Below are 16,986 nucleotides of genomic sequence, written 5' to 3'. Positions count from 1 at the left end.
TCAAGGTGGATTGAGGCTGGTCCATGTGCACACACAGATTTCACCTGTGCAGCCACATTTTTAGCATGAGAAGTGCTTCCTAGATCGGGAATATGTGAAGTATTAAGATCAAATAATGGCCCTCATTTTGTTAATGAAGTCTTTGAAGAGATAAGCTTGATGCTTAGTATAAAGCACAAGTTTTCATCGGCTTATCACCCGCAAGCGAATGGGAGCTGTGAGAGACTCAACCGCCTGCTTAAAGAAAGAATTGCCAAATTGTAGCTTACTTTGAAGAATGGATGGTTGCATTGCCTACCACTGGCATTGTATGCATTGAGAAATCAGCCAGGTTCCAACCACCACCTTACCCCTCAAGAAATAGTGACAAGGAGGCGGATTAGCACACCCCTCACACTTCTATCTAGAACTAGAAGTGATGCCCAGATGACAGCAGAATTGTTAGGAAAGGAGTTACATGATTACTTAACAAGTATCTCTGTCATTTCAGATCAGCTCAAGCGAAGGTGGTGTAGGGCACAGAACACTGAAGGAGATGTTACAGCAACAGAATGTGAAGAACTTTGTCTTCCCAAACTTTTTCCTGGTGATCAGATCTTGATCGGCAATTTCACTAGGAGATGGCTTGAACCACATTCTAAAGGGCCATTCATAATGGACGACGTGACACTGTCAGCAGTCAAAGTGCAAGGCAGACGTGCTTTGATATTTATTTGAGACTTAAAAATCTATGCTGGAGAAGCCCCTTGATCCCTACCCCTGTCGGAAGCAAGCATCAGGGAAGAACCTCAGCACGTGCAGACTAGATCCATTATGAGGAAGTAGGACGCAGAAGCTGTTGAATAAACAGATAAAGAGCATATTGGACTGTGGTTTGTTTTCGGGACACTCCTTTCAGCTATTATAAAAGGAGTTAAGGGAAGCTCTTTGTTCTTGAGCCACAGGAGTTTGTAGGCATTGGACTGAGACATATTTAAGTCTTGATCGAGAAGGAAAGCATGCCAGATTTGAAGTTCCTTTACAATGACTGGAAAAGGGAGCAGTTCCCTGATTCCTTTCTCACTGAATTTCTTTTCGGAGGTGCCTATGGTGGTGCCCAATGACAAATTTTCACAGATGATCCTTAGAGTTTTTCTGTTCATTCTACACGCATACCCTGCACTTGTGGGGAGAACTACTAGAGTTCATCTGTTCCTGCAAGATCCTAAATCTGGTCCAATCATGAGGAGATTTTTCACAGCTATCATAGAGCAAGTTCTGTTCATTCTACAAGCATACCTTGCACTTGTGGGGAGAACTACTAGCGTTCATCTGTTCCTGCAAGATCCTAAGTCTGGTCCAATGATGAGGAGATTTTTCACAGCTATCATAGAGCAAGTTCTTCAACTTCCTGAGTACAGTAAGGAAAACACAAATGCCCCTATCTGATAATAATGCTCACAGACTGGTCGGCTTGGTGTTCTACTACCTGATTGAGGAATGCCTACATCTTGTTGGAAGACAAACTGATGTTCGCAGCTTTTTGAGAGACCCCAGGAATAATGCAGCACTTAATGAGATGCTACGAGACATAATAACACAATCTATATTCTGAGAGAACACTGAGAACTGAATGTTACTTCAGGAGAAACCACTAGATGGTCTTTGGCAACTGTAAAAATGGTGGACTTGGCACTGAAGAATGTCAACCCACAAAAGACCACCCAGGACCAAATCGAAACTTGAGGTTGCAGCCCAGTGTCGACATGAAGTGTTGGACGTTGTGATGCCTCCCCAGGTCTGTCGGGGTTTTGACTTGACACCGACTTGAATTGATACGAAATCAATCTTGTAAAAATCACACTTGATTAAACACAAGTAATAAACATAAAATAAAAAAAAGAATGATACTTTTGAGGGTGTAATCCAAAAGTCTACTGGTTAAAGTACTTTGTTTTGTGCTAAAAGGAGAATCTTCATTTCGTCTGGTGAAAGGACGATTCCTTTGTTTTCATTGGGTACTTTGTTCATCGTCAAGTAGAAGCCACCTGATCGAGAAACGTGTGGAGCAGACTCCAGAGTACTGCATGATGTTGCCCAATTAAAAATTACGTTTTTCCTTCCTTACAAAAGAGTAAGAACGAGCATCGTCAATAGCAATAACATTATGGCAGACAACGAGAGGCATCCACGATGTGCAAGAAGCTATTGCTGCAAGGAATGGGCTTACTTGTAAGTGATTTACACATGCTTTTTGTTTATAGTGATACTGCTCTCACTTACAGTGCGCACTGCTTACTATGTGAATCCAACTAGAGAAAGGATTCATGTGCATCTCCCTATGCAGAAGGAGGGTACAGATGTGGCAACTACTAGGCAGCCGAGACCTTATGTGATTCTACCTACTTTAGAGGTACCTTTAAGGGCACCTAGTCCTGAAATAGACACATCTGGATTACCTTTTGGAAGGAAGTCATGTACGGAGGTTATAGTGGATTCTCTATGGCCGGCATTCACTGCTGCTAAGAAAAGGCATCAGGATAGGAAAGTCTTTTGGACCTTTCTCCTACAAAGATAGCACACGTTAAAACACCGAGTCCACTGACAAATGTTTCTATGATTGGTCCAGTAAAAAGAAATTATGCTGACATACTTCATGAGATGATTATAGAAGCTCAGAAGAAAAGAATGAGACCTAAAAGAAATGCTAGGGAGGATGATCATCAATGACTACCTGGACAGTACAGCACACCTGCGGAATAACATTCTATCAGCATATGGAAAAAGTGGGAAGGAGGACCTCAAAGGAGGAATGCTTTTTATGCTCCTGCCTTATAGCATGGGAAGTGTAAAATCTCCATAGCTATTGAAATAGACACCCAGACAGCACATTGTCTATCACACATAGCACTCTGCCGTACAAGAGGCCAGTTCATGGGCTGAGATGCTTTTCTCAAATGGCAACTGAATGGACAGATCCAGACGAAGATAACTACATCCAAGACACAAAGACAAGTCTAAGAGCTCATACTAAGAATCACATGATCAGATACGAAAATCCTGGAGTAAGAGGAGCTGAAAGCCGATGGGAAGTAAACAGATGACTTGAGAGTCCAGGAAAATCTACAGAAGAAGTTGTAGATGGGAGAATAGAGGACAGATGCAGATCTGGGGATCAGTGCTATCACCAGATGGATGGGAAGAAGGAGTGGTCATCTGCAGAGCCTGGGTGGTTATTGGCTGTTATCAGCCAGTCATTGACATAGTGCAGAATGGATGCAGGCCTCTATGGCCGAGACTTGCTAAACTACTGACCTGGGTCAAAGAGAGAGGAGGACCATTGCAGATAGTGCCTCTGGAAAGTGCACAGCTGTGCTTCATAAACAATGGCACGAGAAAAGTAGGAGAGAACCAGAAGTGTGGTGGAATCTTTGATGTGCCAGGAATGAAACTTGGAACAACAGTAATTATAGATCATTACTGGGCTTGTGGATCCAGAGCGTGTATGAAGCTACCCAAAGATTGGGAAGGACAATGCTCACTAGTAAATGTCCATGTTCCAGCATCTGTGATTCCTAAAAGTGACTTGAGCCTTGGCAGATTTCCTAAAGGTGATGCTCACCTGAGGAAGAAGAGATCTGTTGAGCTGATAATTCAAATGAAAAGAGAGAACTATTTCTCAGCCAAGTCAATAGAAGCTGTTGATGCCATTCCATAGGAACAAAGACTGTTCAGTCAGACTTCATCGATATTCACGTTGATCTTTATGCCAAGCATCCAGGTTGGACCAAATACTAAATGGTTGCAGATTACCCGATGGGAATTGCTGCAGACAATCAACACTACCATAAAGGGATTTTATGCTATCAGCGAAGAGCTTAGAGCCATACGACTGATGACTCTTCAGAATAGATAAGTCTTGGACATAATTACAGCTATGGATGGAGGTGTTTGCGCAAAAATCAGGGAATCATGTTGCACGTTCATACCTTCTTATGATTACGAGAATGGTACCTTGTCAGAGGCCATAGAGATGCTGACGAAGCTACACGTCAAGATAGTATACGAAGTAGAAGACATTGCTGATGATAGCTGGTTTCGATCGCTCTTTTCTTGGGTTCTACAATGGATGACAGACATATTCAAGTTCCTTGGAACCCTGATCATGATGGTATTGCTTGGAATTTGTGTGATTAAGATAATAATCTCACAATGCAAGAAGACAGCAAAGAAAGCCATAGGGATGAAAATCATGATCAATGTTGAATCAGGGTGGAAGGCCAGAGATTTGACAGATGAAGAAATCAGAGACTTTGTGTAAGCCAGTATTCATGCACCTAAAGGAATGAAGTTCTTGTATCCAATGAACCAGAAGAAGTATGTGGGAACATGGATCAATTGCAGTCCAAGTGGACAGTGCATGCCCATGACTTGGAACTAGGATGAGCATGTGAAATCAGCTTGATGCCTGAAAGAAGTAATAAAGATATGGATACCAAAAAAGCATTTCTTCAGACAAGGATGTCTAGATGTGAAGGATGATGGGAGTGGTTGATGAATCGTCCAGAGGGGGGGAGTGTAGAGAAGGAGCCAAGTACCCCACCTTAACCACCTCACCCATATTGCCTATATGTTGGGAACCAGAGTGTGAGATACGTGCAGCACCATTGAAACTACGCATACCAAGGAGAATCCTGGAAGCAAGGTTTATATTGAGAAAGCCATACCTGCATACACAACAGTATGAAGGCCATTTCAATGAAATTACAGAAGAAACAGGCCAGATGAATGGAAGAGAAGAATGGTGATGTCACACATGAAGCAAGACTGACGTACATAGAAGAGATGCAGAGACAAGAGAATGCAGATATTCTGTAAGGCATCAAGAAAGTTTCAAAGATAAGTGACATCTTGGGCTCAAGATGAAGATACTCATGCTACAGAAACGATGAAGATATCAAGTAATTTTATACATGTACATATGCAGAGAAATGCAAGCAGATGAAGTATTCTTGAGGCTACTAGGTAGTGAATAGATTGTGGCATGCACCAATGTATACATATAGAGGAGTGATTAAAAAATGATGTTTCCACTACGTATTATAGCAGTGCTGGACAAGAAAGGAAGGCCTTTCCAGTGGGTCACGGTTATAAATGAAATTTGATTAACAAGAGTGAAACCCAGAAAGGCGAGGCTGGATGAGCTCCAAGTAGCCAAGGTCATATCAGACTGGGATGAACAGGCATTGCATACAAATCGTGTGAAAGAACGATACTCCTGTTCAGAAGGCATGGACAAAAACAAGGAAGAGGTCAGAGGTCTATTAGAAAATAGTATTGTAAATGCACCAGAAGTTCAATTTTGTGGTCTTTGATCACGTGGAAGGATGAAGTTGGACAAACATGATGACCACACCTACGCATGGAGGCAGAGCATGCACTCAGTCCCCTGCATGAATTCTCCAGAGTAAAGAACACTCCCAAGGACAAGTTCAAAGATTTAATTGACTTAATTGACAGCAGACCACTGAGTTGATGATAGATGATATGCTAATTGGTGGGAAGCTATGGTTATTACCAGCTCACCAGCACCTGGAAGTCTAGCCTCTGTGCTGCTAACGTAGGTGGAAAAATACTGATGGAGGTTAGAGTGCCAACCAATTGTAGGGGGCCGCATGATTAAGGGTCCATTGTGTAACCAATGGGACATTGCGTAGTTAGTGACGTTCATAGTGACATGTTTTGGGGGAGGCCCTAGTTGCCCCATTTGATGTTAAGGAACCTATTACTCGCTTAGACTAGTATGGAATGAATACTTAGATGTTCCCTCCAGTCCTATCACTTTCTTCAATAGGTTTTTGTAGTTTGCCACATAGGATGACATCATCAATGAAGAGTTTTTGTTATAAAAGAAAGCTTTTTCTAAAGATGGATTGAGAAACCATGCGCTGAGATCTCCGTTGATGTCCGTTGTACTATAAGTGATATTAAAACAGTTCACCTCTTTGCCAACTACCATTTTGATTATTGATGTTTGAGTAACTTCTGCATCTCCATTCATCTCAAGGGTATTGCTACCTCGTCTTAAAGGGCTGGCCGGACCGCCAGTTCACAGTATATGCAGATGTTTAATTGTACCCAAAATAAGGTGAGATGTAAAGTCATACAGGAACCAGCATGTAAAGTTCTATTTTATTCTGCCAGGCCTGCAATTCACTTTAAAACAAGCTGTATTTTCAAATTTGAAATGAACATGCCCAGATGGATTTCTGGGGTTGTTTAAGGGGAACTCGAAATTGTTGGAGAATTCTCCTCCCACTAGAAACTCACAAAACCCTTGATCTATTGTGCTGGTGTCTGTTTCTAGGAAGAAAGCCCCATAAAGGCATTATCAGATAGTTGTGGGTCCTGAATTTCAAAGGGACTTGACTTAATCCATCAAACTGCAGCCCTCTCATAAAAACCCAATAATCCCAGGTCATGATAGAGGTTATTGATTCTGTGCGCAACAAAGAAATTCTGTCTGAACACATTGATATCATGGAAAAGGAGTATGCAGAGGATGTGTCAACTGTGACCATTAGTGGAAGTCAAAAACTCCACACTAGAAAAATGAACAGAAACAACATGGTTGTGCAATTTGTAAATCACAAGTTTAATCTTTGAAAAGATCAATTTCTATGATGCAATGTCCAATTGATACAAAAAACAAATTGCAATTGTAGCTAGAAGTTACATCTACCAAACCGTGCAAAAAATCATATAGGTGCCACATGAAGATGAGGAAAATAAATGGGAAAGCTCCTTCATATTTTATCACAGCATGCTTGTTCATGCATGTTATCATCCCCACGACCTACATAATTTGTTAATATTAGTTTTATCAATCTCACATGTTCACATTCAAAGGAAGGCCCCAAAAACAAAACTGCCATTTCCAATTGGAGTGGAATCATCCCTCCTTTCAGAATCACACGACTGGTAGAAACCACATCTTTGTGACAACATCTGGGAGGAGAATAGATTATGGAATATGGGAGATGATAGCTGGAAGGATCTTAGAAACAACATGATGGCTGGAGAAAACATGAGGCCCTTGGAGACTGGTTTGCAGACAGGCAGGCCAGAGAGAGAAACCCTTGCACATATTGAGAATTGGTTTCCAGACAAGTAGATGCTCTTAGTAACTCCAGAATGAGGGAGTCCCTGATGATTTTATAAAAACAAGGATACACTTTTTAAAAAGTAAGACAAACCCCAAATACAACTTCAAATTGTCTATATAGACTGTTCAGAGTAAAAACTCTGAAGGAATAGAGGGTTAGGAATCCAGAGAAATTGAATAATTCAATAACAGGAACACAAGTCTGGTGTTTAATATGTCCTGTGAACACAAAGTGAGATGTTATTTCTCTAAAACCTAATGCATTTTTGTATTGAGAGGCACTGTTTAAAAAGAAAAGTATTTTCTGCAATTAAAGGCAGACTATATAGGCGGCCAACCACCGCACTCCAAGGATAAAAGTACTCATGAGGGACAATAGAGGCTTTCATTGAGGGGAGTTAGTGACTTTTTTTAGCACTTTTTCTAACTGAAAGGATTCTTTCTTCTTTTGTGTTGCCAAGTCAATATAAGTGTGTGAAAGAATTGTGCTACCCATTTGGCCTTGATGTTTAATTTATAATAAAATTTACCTCTAAGCCAAATTTATCACACAAAAATGTTTGAACCAACTACATTATTTTCTTATGTTAATATTTAACACACCAAAATGTGTTTATTTTTGGTGCAATGTAATATTTTCATCACATCATATATGATATCTGCATTTGTCAAACCTTAAAACACAAAGAGGAAAAATGCTCACACATCACCTTTTCTTGTGAATCTTTAAGTCTTGAAAGTACATTTTCAAAACCCAAAGACTATTTTTTACCTTCTGTTGAAATGCATTTTGGTATCTGTAGTATGCCAATGCCATTCAAGATTGGGGTAATAATGCCACAGGTGTACACTTTTTGCCTAACTTATTTCTATAAAGATTTACATATGTGTGCTAGAACCCTACTAGGATTTGTGTACTTTTCAAATCATCTTTATAAAACAGAGTATTGTTGAAAGCTAGAAATGGGGCTGAGGAGGGGAAATTATGAGAAGTCACGTTTGCCTAGGATGTGGAAAGAGAGGTGGCAATCCTGGAGATTGCAGAGGCTAATTTGCCACTTTGTGGTCATGTGCTGCTTGTCAGGGTGCAAGTAGAGGATACATGGGTGTGGACAGCATCCTTCACTTTTTTCAGAAGGCAGACGCAACCCCCCTTGGGTGTTTTTGAGGCCACCAAGTTTGCTCAAGTGTTTGGCTTCTAGGATGTCACCCTTGTCATGTTTCCATTACAGCAGATGCTTACGCACAAGATCACATAAAAGTGTCATCAAAACACATGTCTCATATTGGAATTTTGTTTTCAAATGAATATTTCACTATAGTTTGTTGAGTTTGAAACGTGGGTGGCTTTTATACCATGCCAGCATAGTTATTGGAAAATCTCCTCTTTCAGATAGTTTTTCCGATGTTGATAAAAAATGTTGAAAGGCCAAAACTCTTGAATTTTGCACTTTCCTCTAAGGACAAAGGTCAATTGAACTAAATTTGTATATTACATTTTAAGATAGGTTCTCTTGCTTTGCGTATATATTCATGGGTGCCCACTTTTGGTTTTCGCTATGGGGAAGATATTCCCACACCAAGTAAAGCGAGGGGGCCATACCATCCGCAGGTCAAAACACCACATTTAACATCACATTTTGCAGCAGGAACCGGAAAAGAAACTAATTTGATTTAAAGGAAGGTATAAACAGATAACATTTCAGCAAGTCACCTAACCTGCTCATTTGCCTTTAAAACACCCTGCTATTGGATCCCCTGCTTCTCCCTGCTATTCACACACCTGCCAAAATGTTTTGACCTGCTCACCACCTCCAATCAAGGCGCATGGAATACATTGATGTGGCTACTTTCTCATTTTGAAGTGCACAGCACTTGATCATTTTTCAAGATACAGGCTACCACTCACCAATCCTGAACTGAGCAGTAGAGAAGACAGAAATCCTACCACACCCAGTGATTTAGAGGATCACGACACTCAAGACAGATTTTTTTTCTTCGTGTTTGATCACCCATGCAAATAATTTGTAGAATCTCCAAAGGGACAAAATAACATTCCTTCCCACATTGGACAAGGATGGTGGGTACAACTGCACCCTCTGCCCCAATGTACTCAGCTCTTATGCATATTTTATTGAGCCCCCCCACTTTTTTTAAGACTTGCGTGCTCTACATTTTGTTAACATTTGAAGACCTGCAAAACTGCTAACTCTTACTGCCTGAAGGCCTCCTACCATGGTGCCATCCTGCACTACATGCAACCTTCCCTGTTTGCCGCAGGCCCAATCCCTGCCCTGACGTGGCATTCTTGTTGCTTGCATGGAGTTTATTTATTTTGACAGTCAGGCCTGTAGCTTCTGAAATAAAAGCATATTGCTAGTTTGGACAATATGGACCAATATATACACAATACAAATCAAAATAATGGTGAAACCTCTGCAAAAACACCAGTTAGCTTCAGTTAGCAGAACACAATCACCATATTTTTGCAATGCAGTCCACAGTCAGATGGTATTTTCAAACAAAGGTTTCAAAATGACCTTTTCGAAACAATATGTATAACACTTACATCTGGGAAGTGCCTGAATTGCAAACTGTTTTCAAATCCTGTCTTCGCGACTTAAGCAAATTGTGTGCTCCCAGACAATCCTTTAATCTCACTATGGGCCTGATTCAAAGAAGCATTTTATGATGGTTGTAACAGTCGGGAGTGGCGTTCCACTGCTTTTATTTTTTACTGTTAACAGTTCCACCATGCAACCATTTTCAGCACTCCGGAACTGTATTGTATGAAGTTAAAGCACACTTCTCCACTGAAATCTGTTTCAACTCAATTGGCTGTCAATTTGCATGGCTGCAACCCTTGAAAAATATGCTGCACGTTGCTCCCTTTCTGCCATCTCTCTCAGCGGCCTGGGTCACAGTTCCATGACTTTTTTTGGTATACTTTATTTTTGTTTACTTCTAACACTGACAAATACAGTGTATTTGCCTCCTGCCTGCCTGATGGCAACTTGTAACTTCCTGTGATACCTTTATGTATTACAGACACATTCTGTCCAATGATGTTCTCTAATATCACTGACGTCACTATGTATGCAGGTCTTCCCAGTGCTTTAAGTCGCCTGTCCCACCACACCACGGCAGGACACATTATCCCCCCACAGCCGCAACGTGATATGCACCCACCCTTAAGTTAGGCAAGCTGACAGAAGTGCCAGCCAGCCACAGCGCAGCTGTGTATGACTGGCACTTCTGTCAGTCACTGTAACTTCCTCTGGTGACCCCTCATGCGAGGGGTCACCAGAGGAAGTTATTGTCCTTTTGTTTCCCCACCCCCTTCCCAGGTCACTGAGAAGTCTTTAACCCTCAGTGAACCTGGGGACTCTGTGACTTTTTTCTATGTTTATAAAAGATGGCTTGAAAAGTGCACAATTGAAGCCATCTTTTATAAAGCGTTGCAGACGGACAAAGACACCTCAGGCGTTGTCCGTCGTCAAAACTTTATAAAAGATGGATTGAATTGTTTACTTTTCAAGCCATATTTTATAAACATAGAAATATGTTCTATATTTCTATGTTTAAAAAAGAATGTTTGAAAAGTGAACACATAGTAAGGTATGCACACAAATAGATAAATGCTATATATCTGTGTGCGTACCTTACTATGGTTTTGAAGTACACAAACCATAGTAAAGCACGCAAACAAATGTATAAATGTAAGCATTTATATATTTATGTGCACACCCTACTATGGTTTTCAAGCCATCTTTTATAAACATAGAAAAGATGGCTTGCAAAGTACACAAACCATGGTAAGGTACGCACACAAACAGTGGTGGAAATGGAAAAATGTGAAGAGGTATCCCACAAGGGCTGGGTGCGGGTGGAGTTTGGAGGAGGAGTGGAGTTCTGAGGAGGTGGAGTTCAGAGGGGACGCAGCTGGCAGTTGAACTCCAATCAAAGGATGTTCTAAATAGTTTTAAAATGGTGTGATTTCTTTCATCTATTTAACCAAAAGAAGGGACACATACATGATCACTAACACAACATGTTACCCTCAGAAATACGAAACACTGTCACAGCCCCTTAGCAAATATGGGCTGTGTATAATATGATTAATAAGATGTGTAAGCCATTTACTAAAAATATCATTTTTTAATTCATTTACTTATTCATAGCACAAGTATCACAATACATTAAAAAAACACATATACACCACATAAAAGTATACAATGTTAAAAGTAGTTTTTCCATCACACAGAGTCAAGTTTACAAATGCTTGATACACTACGCAGTAGCAACTTAATTACTCTTGGTTCCTACTGCATACAAAAAGAGCCCAACTTATATAAGTTTCTGTCCTTGATGTTGTTAATAACTGGACATTCTTCAGGGGCAAAAGTTTGTCTTGTGCTTTCTGTAGGGTTCTCTATTCTTTCCTCCATGGTTCCGGTTCCTATAACTCGGTCACATAGGTTGATTGTCTCACTCTTGAGGAAAATTGTAGTTTCTTGTTTGAGACCAACCATGTATCATGGCCAATGCGGGTTAATTGTTAGATTACGCCCCCTCCATTGTTCTTGATACACTCTGTCTGCATATTTCTAGCAAGACCTAGGATCTCAACTCTTCAGATCCCTTTCCAAGTAACAGGGTCACTTTCCACTCTACTGGGTAAGTAAGGCTACAAACACCTAACCTCTCAAAGCAACAGAGACAGCGTGTCTACAATGTTCTTCCAGTCAGTGGGTCTGACAGCGGGTGATTTCTTTCATGGCTTGAAAAGTACACAAGCCATAGTACGATATGCACGTGCATACATTACCATGATTTGTGTGCTTTTCAGCCATCTTCTCAAGACTACAAATATGAGAATCTATTTGGGAAAAGCAATGATCACTGCATGTTCGATAATGTAATCTGCTCTGTGTGCAGATTACATTACCGAGCCCGTGAATCTGGGGGCTGAGTGATCACTGCCTTTTCCAAATGGATTCTGCTCTGTGTGCACAGTGCGATTTGTGCTCTGTCACAGGGTCTTTGACCCCCGACGAACCTGGGGGTTGTCCTTGGCAGGGGATTATCCAGCATTGCAAGAATGGGGGGCGAGCTACAAAAGAGTCCTGCTACTTTTCCCTCCAAATGCAGTGTGCACAATTCCATCAGGTCTCATTCGCGCCCCAAAACCGCCCACCACCACCACAATCAACTTTTTTGGTAACATTAGTGGCAGATGGCATTTTTACAATTAACAACAAAAAATAAAACTGCTGAATCATTACAGATGCAGGGAACTCATCCATTAGAGCCCCGTCCATGCGTGCTGGGGCAAAATAAATGCAAACCTCCTAATTTGCATATGGATTGCACCAACAGAAGTGACTTCATAGAAAAGGACATTGCAATAGAGGATTGTCTAACAAGTGGGGTCTGAAGCTAATGTAGATGTGCCCACCTCACTGACATTAGCATCTGTAAATGTCCACACAGCACTGTTGAGTTGGCATTTACAGATTTTGGGGGGCCTTGCCCGCTCAGGCCCTACCCTGTCTACGCCTCTGCATTGCAATGAGCATCATCAGTCTTTGATACTTGGAGGCACCATGGAAATGACTTTAGAATACGTTGCCATAATTATGGCAAGTGGCAAATAACGTTGTGGTGCAAAATATCTAAATTGCACTATTATTATACATGGAGCAACTCTCTAGTCATTAGGCTTTTTTTATAATAGCATGATATATTAACATAAGCTATGAAGTGGATCAGAATCACTTACAGAGCTGCAGATAAGACACAGTGCGATTAAATGATTTGCCCAGGATCACACACTTTGGTGAACCCAGGGTGTGGACAATTTAAGCAACTGAGCACATCTTTCCAGGTTTAGTTGACATACATATTTATCAAGGTTTTGCTTTGCATTTCATGTCCTTAAATAAAGCTTTATTTATAGCAATGCCTTAGAAGCAAACCACATTACATAATGAACTAGCCTTTCATAGTAAACTAACTATACGCTATAAACATTGTCATAGAAATAAGTTGAGCAATACGAGTATGGCTTTCATTTTATTCTTCCCCCCTCCGGCATTCAAAGTGATCCTGACAAATGCCTGGAAGCTAGCCTATGGTTATGACCAGCTCACCAGCACCTGGAAGTCTAGCCTCTGTGCTGCTAACGTAGGTGAAAAAGTACTAACAGAGGTTAGAGGGCCAACCAATTGTAGGGGGCCACGTGATTAAGGCTCCATTGTGTAACCAATGGGACATTGCGTAGTTAGTGACGTTCATAGTGACATGTTTTGGGGGAGGCCCAAGTTGCCCCAATTGATGTTAAGGAACCTATTACTCTCTTAAACTAGTATGGAATGAATACTTAGATGTTCCCTCCAGTCCTATCACTTTCTTCAATAGGTTTCTGTAGTTTGCCACATAGGATGACATCATCAATGAAGAGTTTTTGTTATAAAAGAAAGCTTTTTTTAAAGATGCATTGAGAAACCATGCGCTGAGATCTCCAGTGATGTCCGTTGTACTATAAGTGATATTAAAACAGTTCACCTTTTTGCCAACTACCTGAGTCATTTTGATTATTGATGTTTGAGTAACTTCTGCATCTCCATTCATCTCAAAGGTATTGCTACCTCGTCTTAAAGGGCTGGCCGGACCGCCAGTTCACGGTATATGCAGATGTTTCATTGTACCCAAAATAAGGTGAGATGTAAAGTCATACAGGAACCAGCATGTAAAGTTCTATTTCATTCTGCCATGCCTGCAATTCACTTTAAAACAAGCTGTATTTTCAAATTTGAAATGAACATGCCCAGATGGATTTCTGGGGTTGTTTAAGGGGAACTCGAAATTGTTGGAGAATTCTCCTCCCACTAGAAACTCACAAAACCCTTGATCTATTGTGCTGGTGTCCGTTTCTAAGAAGAAATCCCCATAAAGGCATTATCAGATAGTTGTGGGTCCTGAATTTCAAAGGGACTTGACTTAATCCATCAAACTGCAACACTCTCATAAAAACCCAATATTCCGAGGTCATGATAGAGGTTATTGATAATGTACGCAACAAAGAAATTCTGCCTAAACACATTGATATCATGGAAAAGGAGTATGCAGAGGATGTGTCAACTGTGACCATTAGTGGAAGTCAGAAACTCCACACTAGAAAAATGAACAGAAACAACATGGTTGTGCAATTTGTAAATCACAAGTTTAATCTTTTAAAAAATCAATTTCTATGATGCAATGTCCAATCGATACAAAAAACAAATTGCATTTGTAGCTAGAAATTACATCTACCAAACCGTGCAAAAAATCATATAGGTGCCACATGAAGATGAGGAAAATAAATGGGAACGCTCCTTCAAATTTTATCACAGCATGCTCGTTCATGCATGTTATCATCCCCACGACCTACATAATTTGATAATATTATTTTTATCAATCTCACATGTTCACATTCAAAGGAAGGCCCCAAAAACAAAACTGCCATTTCCAATTGGAGTGGAATCATCCCTCCTTTCAGAATCACATGACTGGTAGAAACCACATCTTTGTGACAACATCGGGAGGAGTTAAACACTACTTACCTGGTCATAGAAGAATAGATTATGGAATATGGGAGATGATAGCTGGAAGGATCTTAGAAACAACATGATGGCTGGAGAAAACATGAGACCCTTGGAGACTGGTTTGCAGACAGGCAGGCCAGAGAGAGAAACCCTTGCACATATTGAGAATTGGTTTCCAGACAAGCATATGCTCTTAGTAACTCCAGAATGAGGGAGTCCCTGATTTTATAAAAACAAGGATACACTTTTTAAAAAGTAAGGCAAACCCCAAATAAAACTTCAAATTGTCTATATAGACTGTTCAGAGTAATAACTCTGGAGGAATAGAGGGCTAGGAATCCAGGGAAATTGAACAATTAAATAACAGGAACACACGTCTGGTGTTTAATATAATGCCCTGTGAACACAAAGTGAGATGTTATTTCTCTAAAACCTAATGCATTTTTGTATTGAGAGGCACTGTTTAAAAAGGAAAGTATTTTCTGCAATTAAAGGCAGACTATATAGGCGGCCAACCACCGCACTCCAAGGATAAAAGTACTCATGAGGGACAGTAGAGGCTTTCATTGAGGGGAGTTAGTGACTTTTTTTTAGCACTTTTTCTAACTGAAAGGATTCTTTCTTCTTTTGTGTTGCCAAGTCAATATAAGTGTTTGAAAGAATTGCGCTACCCATTTGGCCTTGATGTTTAATTCATAATAAAATTTACCTCTAAGCCAAATTCATCACACGAAAAAGTTTTGAACCAACTACATTATTTTCTTATGTTAATATTTAACACACCAAAATGTGTTTATTTTTGGTGCAATGTAATATTTTCATCACATCATATATGATATCTGCATTTGTCAAACCTTAAAACACAAAGAGGCAAAATGTTCACACATCACCTTTTGTTGTGAGTCTTTAAGTCTTGAAAGTACATTTTCAAAACCCAAAGACTATTTTTTACCTTCTGTTGAAATGCATTTTGGTATCTGTAGTATGCCATTCAAGATGGGGGTAATAATGCCATAGGTGTACACTTTTTGCCTAACTTATTTCTATAAAGATTTACATATGTGTGCTAGAACCCTACTACGATTTGTGTACTTTTCAAATCTTCTTTATAAAACAGAGTATTGTTGAAAACTAGAAATGGGGCTGAGGAGGGGAAATTATGAGAGGTCACGTTTGCCTAGGATGTGGAAAGAGAGGTGGCAATCCTGATGATTGCAGAGGCTAATTTCCCACTTTGTGGTCATGTGCTGCTTGTCAGGGTGCAAGTAGAGGATACATGGGTGTGGACAGCATCCTTCACTTTTTTCAGAAGGCAGACACAACCCCCCTTGGGTGTTTTTGAGGCCACCAAGTTTGCTCAAGTGTTTGGCTACTAGGATGTCACCCTTGTCATGTTTCCATTGCAGCAGATGCTTACGCACAAGATCACATAAAAGTGTCATCAAAACACATGTCTCATATTGGAATTTTGTTTTCAAATGAATATTTCACTATAGTTTGTTGAGTTTAAAACGTGGGTAGCTTTTATACCATGCCAGCATAGTTATTGGAAAATCTCTTCTTTCAGATCGCTTTTCCGATTTTGATAAAAAATGTTGATAGGCCAAAACTCTTGAATTCTGCTGCACTTTCTTCTAAGGACAAAGTTTAATTGAACTAAATTTGTATATTAAGATAGGTTCTCTTGCTTTGCGTATATATATTCATGGGTGCCCGCTTTTGGTTTTCGCTATGGGGAAGGTGTTCCCACACCAAGTAAAGCGAGGGAGCCATACCATCCGCAGGTCAAAACACCACATTTAACATCAAATTTTGCAGCAGGAACTGAAAAAAAAACTAATTTGATTTAAAGGAAGGTATAAACAGATAACATTTCAGCAAGTCACCTAACCTGCTCATTTGCCTTTAGAACACCCTGCTATTGGATCTCCTGCTTCTCCCTGCTATTCACACACCTCCCAAAATGTTTTGACCTGTTCACCACCTCCAATCAAGGCGCATGGAATACATTGATGTGGCTACTTTCTCATTTTGAAGTGAACAGCACTTGATCATTTTTCAAGATACAGGCTACGACTCACCAATCCTGAACTGAGCAGTAGAGAAGACAGAAATCTTGCCACACCCAGTGATTTAGAGGACCACGACACTCAAGACAGATTTTTTTTCTTCGTGTTTGGTCACCCATGCAAATACTTTGCAGAATCTCCACAGGGGCAAAATAACATTCCTTCCCACATTGGACAAGGATGGTGG

This window comes from Ambystoma mexicanum, chromosome 6q, assembly GCF_040938575.1.
Source record: "Ambystoma mexicanum isolate Mex_15411 chromosome 6q, UKY_AmexF1_1, whole genome shotgun sequence".
Classification (NCBI taxonomy): Eukaryota; Metazoa; Chordata; class Amphibia; order Caudata; family Ambystomatidae; genus Ambystoma; species Ambystoma mexicanum.
The sequence above is the reverse complement of the archived record's forward strand: the minus strand, read 5'-3'. Positions refer to the sequence as shown.